The sequence below is a fragment of the Rhipicephalus sanguineus genome, chromosome 1 (assembly GCF_013339695.2).
Source record: "Rhipicephalus sanguineus isolate Rsan-2018 chromosome 1, BIME_Rsan_1.4, whole genome shotgun sequence".
Lineage (NCBI taxonomy): Eukaryota > Metazoa > Arthropoda > Arachnida > Ixodida > Ixodidae > Rhipicephalus > Rhipicephalus sanguineus.
Genome location: NC_051176.1, coordinates 284,655,514 through 284,662,225, shown reverse-complemented (window position 1 = coordinate 284,662,225; position 6,712 = coordinate 284,655,514).

Below are 6,712 nucleotides of genomic sequence, written 5' to 3'. Positions count from 1 at the left end.
TGCCCCCAACAGACAGATATAAAAAAAAGTTCAACGATTATGATACTCCCTAATGTGAAATTTGAGCGCAGCTGTGTACGTGTTTTCATTTGCACATTGGCTGGGACGGACAATTTGTCTCGTGGCACATTGCAAATGGAGTGAAGTGCGACACTACTGCCTCGCTTATTTAGAGATCACGAGTGCCAGTGCGTGGATGCCATTCACAGCAGCTGCCCCCAACAGACAGATATAAAAAAAAGTTCAACGATTATGATACTCCCTAATGTGAAATTTGAGCGCAGCTGTGTACGTGTTTTCATTTGCACATTGGCTGGGACGGACAATTTGTCTCGTGGCACATTGCAAATGGAGTGAAGTGCGACACTACTGCCTCGCTTATTTAGAGATCACGAGTGCCAGTGCGTGGATGCCATTCACAGCAGCTGCCCCCAACAGACAGATATAAAAAAAAGTTCAACGATTATGATACTCCCTAATGTGAAATTTGAGCGCAGCTGTGTACGTGTTTTCATTTGCACATTGGCTGGGACGGACAATTTGTCGCGTGGCACATTGCAAATGGAGTGAAGTGCGACACTACTGCCTCGCTTATTTAGAGATCACGAGTGCCAGTGCGTGGATGCCATTCACAGCAGCTGCCCCCAACAGACAGATATAAAAAAAAGTTCAACGATTATGATACTCCCTAATGTGAAATTTGAGCGCAGCTGTGTACGTGTTTTCATTTGCACATTGGCTGGGACGGACAATTTGTCTCGTGGCACATTGCAAATGGAGTGAAGTGCGACACTACTGCCTCGCTTATTTAGAGATCACGAGTGCCAGTGCGTGGATGCCATTCACAGCAGCTGCCCCCAACAGACAGATATAAAAAAAAGTTCAACGATTATGATACTCCCTAATGTGAAATTTGAGCGCAGCTGTGTACGTGTTTTCATTTGCACATTGGCTGGGACGGACAATTTGTCTCGTGGCACATTGCAAATGGAGTGAAGTGCGACACTACTGCCTCGCTTATTTAGAGATCACGAGTGCCAGTGCGTGGATGCCATTCACAGCAGCTGCCCCCAACAGACAGATATAAAAAAAAGTTCAACGATTATGATACTCCCTAATGTGAAATTTGAGCGCAGCTGTGTACGTGTTTTCATTTGCACATTGGCTGGGACGGACAATTTGTCTCGTGGCACATTGCAAATGGAGTGAAGTGCGACACTACTGCCTCGCTTATTTAGAGATCACGAGTGCCAGTGCGTGGATGCCATTCACAGCAGCTGCCCCCAACAGACAGATATAAAAAAAAGTTCAACGATTATGATACTCCCTAATGTGAAACTTGAGCGCAGCTGTGTACGTGTTTTCATTTGCATATTGGCTGGGACGGACAATTTGTCTCGTGGCACATTGCAAATGGAGTGAAGTGCGACACTACTGCCTCGCTTATTTAGAGATCACGAGTGCCAGTGCGTGGATGCCATTCACAGCAGCTGCCCCCAACAGACAGATATAAAAAAAAGTTCAACGATTATGATACTCCCTAATGTGAAATTTGAGCGCAGCTGTGTACGTGTTTTCATTTGCATATTGGCTGGGACGGACAATTTGTCTCGTGGCACATTGCAAATGGAGTGAAGTGCGACACTACTGCCTCGCTTATTTAGAGATCACGAGTGCCAGTGCGTGGATGCCATTCACAGCAGCTGCCCCCAACAGACAGATATAAAAAAAGTTCAACGATTATGATACTCCCTAATGTGAAATTTGAGCGCAGCTGTGTACGTGTTTTCATTTGCACATTGGCTGGGACGGACAATTTGTCTCGTGGCACATTGCAAATGGAGTGAAGTGCGACACTACTGCCTCGCTTATTTAGAGATCACGAGTGCCAGTGCGTGGATGCCATTCACAGCAGCTGCCCCCAACAGACAGATATAAAAAAAGTTCAACGATTATGATACTCCCTAATGTGAAATTTGAGCGCAGCTGTGTACGTGTTTTCATTTGCATATTGGCTGGGACGGACAATATGTCTCGTAGCACATTGCAAATGGAGTGAAGTGCGACACTACTGCCTCGCTTATTTAGAGATCACGAGTGCCAGTGCGTGGATGCCATTCACAGCAGCTGCCCCCAACAGACAGATATAAAAAAAAGTTCAACGATTATGATACTCCCTAATGTGAAACTTGAGCGCAGCTGTGTACGTGTTTTCATTTGCATATTGGCTGGGACGGACAATATGTCTCGTAGCACATTGCAAATGGAGTGAAGTGCGACACTACTGCCTCGCTTATTTAGAGATCACGAGTGCCAGTGCGTGGATGCCATTCACAGCAGCTGCCCCCAACAGACAGATATAAAAAAAAGTTCAACGATTATGATACTCCCTAATGTGAAATTTGAGCGCAGCTGTGTACGTGTTTTCATTTGCACATTGGCTGGGACGGACAATTTGTCTCGTGGCACATTGCAAATGGAGTGAAGTGCGACACTACTGCCTCGCTTATTTAGAGATCACGAGTGCCAGTGCGTGGTTGCCATTCACAGCAGCTGCCCCCAACAGACAGATATAAAAAAAAGTTCAACGATTATGATACTCCCTAATGTGAAATTTGAGCGCAGCTGTGTACGTGTTTTCATTTGCATATTGGCTGGGACGGACAATTTGTCTCGTGGCACATTGCAAATGGAGTGAAGTGCGACACTACTGCCTCGCTTATTTAGAGATCACGAGTGCCAGTGCGTGGATGCCATTCACAGCAGCTGCCCCCAACAGACAGATATAAAAAAAAGTTCAACGATTATGATACTCCCTAATGTGAAATTTGAGCGCAGCTGTGTACGTGTTTTCATTTGCATATTGGCTGGGACGGAAAATTTGTCTCGTGGCACATTGCAAATGGAGTGAAGTGCGACACTACTGCCTCGCTTATTTAGAGATCACGAGTGCCAGTGCGTGGATGCCATTCACAGCAGCTGCCCCCAACAGACAGATATAAAAAAAAGTTCAACGATTATGATACTCCCTAATGTGAAATTTGAGCGCAGCTGTGTACGTTTTCATTTGCATATTGGCTGGGACGGACAATTTGTCTCGTAGCACATTGCAAATGGAGTGAAGTGCGACACTACTGCCTCGCTTATTTAGAGATCATGAGTGCCAGTGCGTGGATGCCATTCACAGCAGCTGCCCCCAACAGACAGATATAAAAAAAAGTTCAACGATTATGATACTCCCTAATGTGAAATTTGAGCGCAGCTGTGTACGTGTTTTCATTTGCATATTGGCTGGGACGGACAATTTGTCTCGTGGCACATTGCAAATGGAGTGAAGTGCGACACTACTGCCTCGCTTATTTAGAGATCACGAGTGCCAGTGCGTGGATGCCATTCACAGCAGCTGCCCCCAACAGACAGATATAAAAAAAAGTTCAACGATTATGATACTCCCTAATGTGAAATTTGAGCGCAGCTGTGTACGTTTTCATTTGCATATTGGCTGGGACGGACAATTTGTCTCGTGGCACATTGCAAATGGAGTGAAGTGCGACACTACTGCCTCGCTTATTTAGAGATCATGAGTGCCAGTGCGTGGATGCCATTCACAGCAGCTGCCCCCAACAGACAGATATAAAAAAAAGTTCAACGATTATGATACTCCCTAATGTGAAATTTGAGCGCAGCTGTGTACGTGTTTTCATTTGCATATTGGCTGGGACGGACAATTTGTCTCGTGGCACATTGCAAATGGAGTGAAGTGCGACACTACTGCCTCGCTTATTTAGAGATCACGAGTGCCAGTGCGTGGATGCCATTCACAGCAGCTGCCCCCAACAGACAGACAGACCTCCCAGACGACACGCGCTACTCCGGGGCCATGTCATAGTGTCATGTGGCACTGCTTTCCTCCTCACCCTCTTGCCATCCTCTCCGCACTCTAGGTTCATCTTTCGCTATGTTCCTTCTCTCGGTTACGACGGACGAGGCACGTTGACACTCAACGCAGGATTGAGTGCCTGAGAGCTGCGTTATAAGATTACCTGCAGCGAACCCAGCATTCGCATTGATTTTTTTTACTGCCTGCTAGCACCTGTGGAAAGCAACAACTCGGGGGAAGGTTGCCGCATGGGTAAAGCTGTTGATACGAAGATTCCAATTTGTCTACTTGCTTTTCTCTCATGATCCCAACATGACACTTGCTGATTTTCTGTAAAATGGACAAAAAAAGGTTTCCATGCCCCAAAATACAGATAAAAAGAATCTGCAGACACCTATAAGCACTTCTTGCGAGTTAGGAATGTGAAAGCATTAGTCTATTTGAAAACCCTAGCCTAGTTAAAAATTAAACAATCAGTTTGAAACTCTCTACCTTCGGTATTTTCAAATTTATGTTTTTTTAATACATTTCCTTTATAGTAATTGAAGTTGGAAAGCAAGCGACAGCTTGTGCAGACAAGAAACATGCAGGTAACACAGCCTTGCGAGAGCAAGCATGACATACTAGCAATGCTTCCTCCTCTCTCGCAACGCCTGGTGTCCCAGCAAGTGTCCCCCCACCCCCCCTGGCTTCTCTGTAGACGTGCGCACAGATTTTTGCTAAACGAGTCATTTAGATGCTGCTGTATCAAAACGGCTTCACTGGGCATGGCTTGCAGCCAGTTTTGCTTGCGGTATTGTAGTGTAAAAGGATACGGTATTGTAGCAATCTGTGAATGAAAAAGGTAACTAAACGCATGGACTTGCTCAGACCTCCTTTGGTACACTGAGATATATTGGTATATTTCGCCTTGGACGACCCTAGCCAATTCACAATAGTGGATGTGCTGAACTTGTCTATTGGAGGTAAAGAATTACAGAGTGTCTCACCAGCTTTGATCATTGCAAATGAACAGGCGCAGCATGTAGACCAGGAGTTGGCAATCGTATCTGCAACATATTAAATGACTCCATGGCGTGAAAATTTCAAACAGAAAAGTGCACACCTCTTTCTCGAGAAAGTTTTGCTTTGAGTGAGAGTAAAAGTCGCAAACACACGGAGCACATGGAACGTTGCTGACCAAAACATGCGACTTTGGTTCATCAGCCAATGCTGGGCGTGCAATGCTGCCTCTGCTAATGTGCCACAAAGTAAAAAAAGAGCAGGAAAAAAGTAGGCACAGTGTGCTGTAGCTTAGTAAAACTTGTTGTTGGGCTAGTTGGAACATGCTTACTGAAAGACAAAGATTACACCATTTCCCACTAAAGGGAACCATGTGAGGATGCGAAGCAGCGCTGGGTGTTTACTTGTGTTTCCATTGTTGTTCCATTTGTATGTTTCATTTGTGTGTGGAGTTGTGTATATGTTGAGTACCGCTTATGTTACCCCCCCCCCCCCCCCAGCTCGATGTTTCCGTTGCGCTTCGGCTTCGCGCTGCCTCGCAGCTTCGAGATTCACTTGCCGGCGTTGTCGTTTACATTCAGCTTCGCGAGCGTCCATAGCGTGCTGTGCCGTTGCGAAGGAGAGTGCAACGCTTGCCGAAGTTGCCGTTTAAGGGCGTCCATAGCGCCGTTGCGAAGGAGAGTGCAACGGGAGCGAGCTCGCGCCGCATTATATACGAGCGCACAGCTGTGGCGGAGAGAGAGAAACGGGAGAGGAGAAACGAAGCGGAGGCAGCGCTCACGTGAGGAGAGGGGGAGAGCTGGCGAATGGGCAGGGAAGGACGGACACAGCCCCGAGCAAAAGCTGCTTTGCATCTAAAAAAAAGACACGTGAACATCAAGGAAGGACTCGTGACGGGACAGAAGAGGGCGTCCTTTTCTGTTCTGTCTCTGGTCCTTCCTTGAGGGTTATGCGTCTCTCCTTTTTTTTTTTAAATTTCAGTAAGCATGATGTGCTGCCCCTGCTCCAGAACATGGGAGAACGCCGTGAAGGTATGCCGCTTGCGGATGCCAGCCGAGAGTTCGCGTTTAAAATTAAGCTCTCCTCCTGGGGGCCCGAGAGTCTACATTAAAAATTAAGCTCTCCTTCTGGGGGCGTAGGAACAGGTCAGTTCAATCTTTTCTATCTCCTCCAATCATGAACTGATTTAAAAAATTATTTCAAGAAATATATTCCAAGGTGATTCTTCGAGTGTATAACCAAAATGTGCAGTGGGGCCTGGTGAGCATGCTTTCAAAAACAATGCTAAATGCTTTTTGTATGTGCTTGAAACTCAAAGTGGGAACAAAATTGAAATGATTGTGGTGCATAAAATGTGTTTCAATTGTACATTGTGTGCTTGACGCACGTGATCACTTGCTAAAGACGGCACCCTTCAAGGCCAAACACTCCCTACATTTCATAAAAATGCATACTGTCATTTGCGACTGCATTATTATTGCAGAACAAACTTTTCGAGTATATTTTCATGACGCAGGAACAGTGTACACATGTGAACATACATTTTACAAACATCTAGCGACCAGCAGACTATGCAGGGCAGCCCACAAAATGCATAGTTCAGCTGGTGTTCTATGCAGAAACTTCACTCGACCTCTCAGCCAAGGCATGCCGTGCACATTTTTGTAGTTCCTTGTCATCGTGTGTTCTGAAAACTGTATTGAAACTTACGGAAAGCTCACTTTTCAAAGCAAACAATGGCACATTTTGTGTAACAGTCAAGCATGGTTATATTGCACTTAATGGAAACTGTGAAATAGTTTAAGATACCAGACCCCAGCTGCACGATTA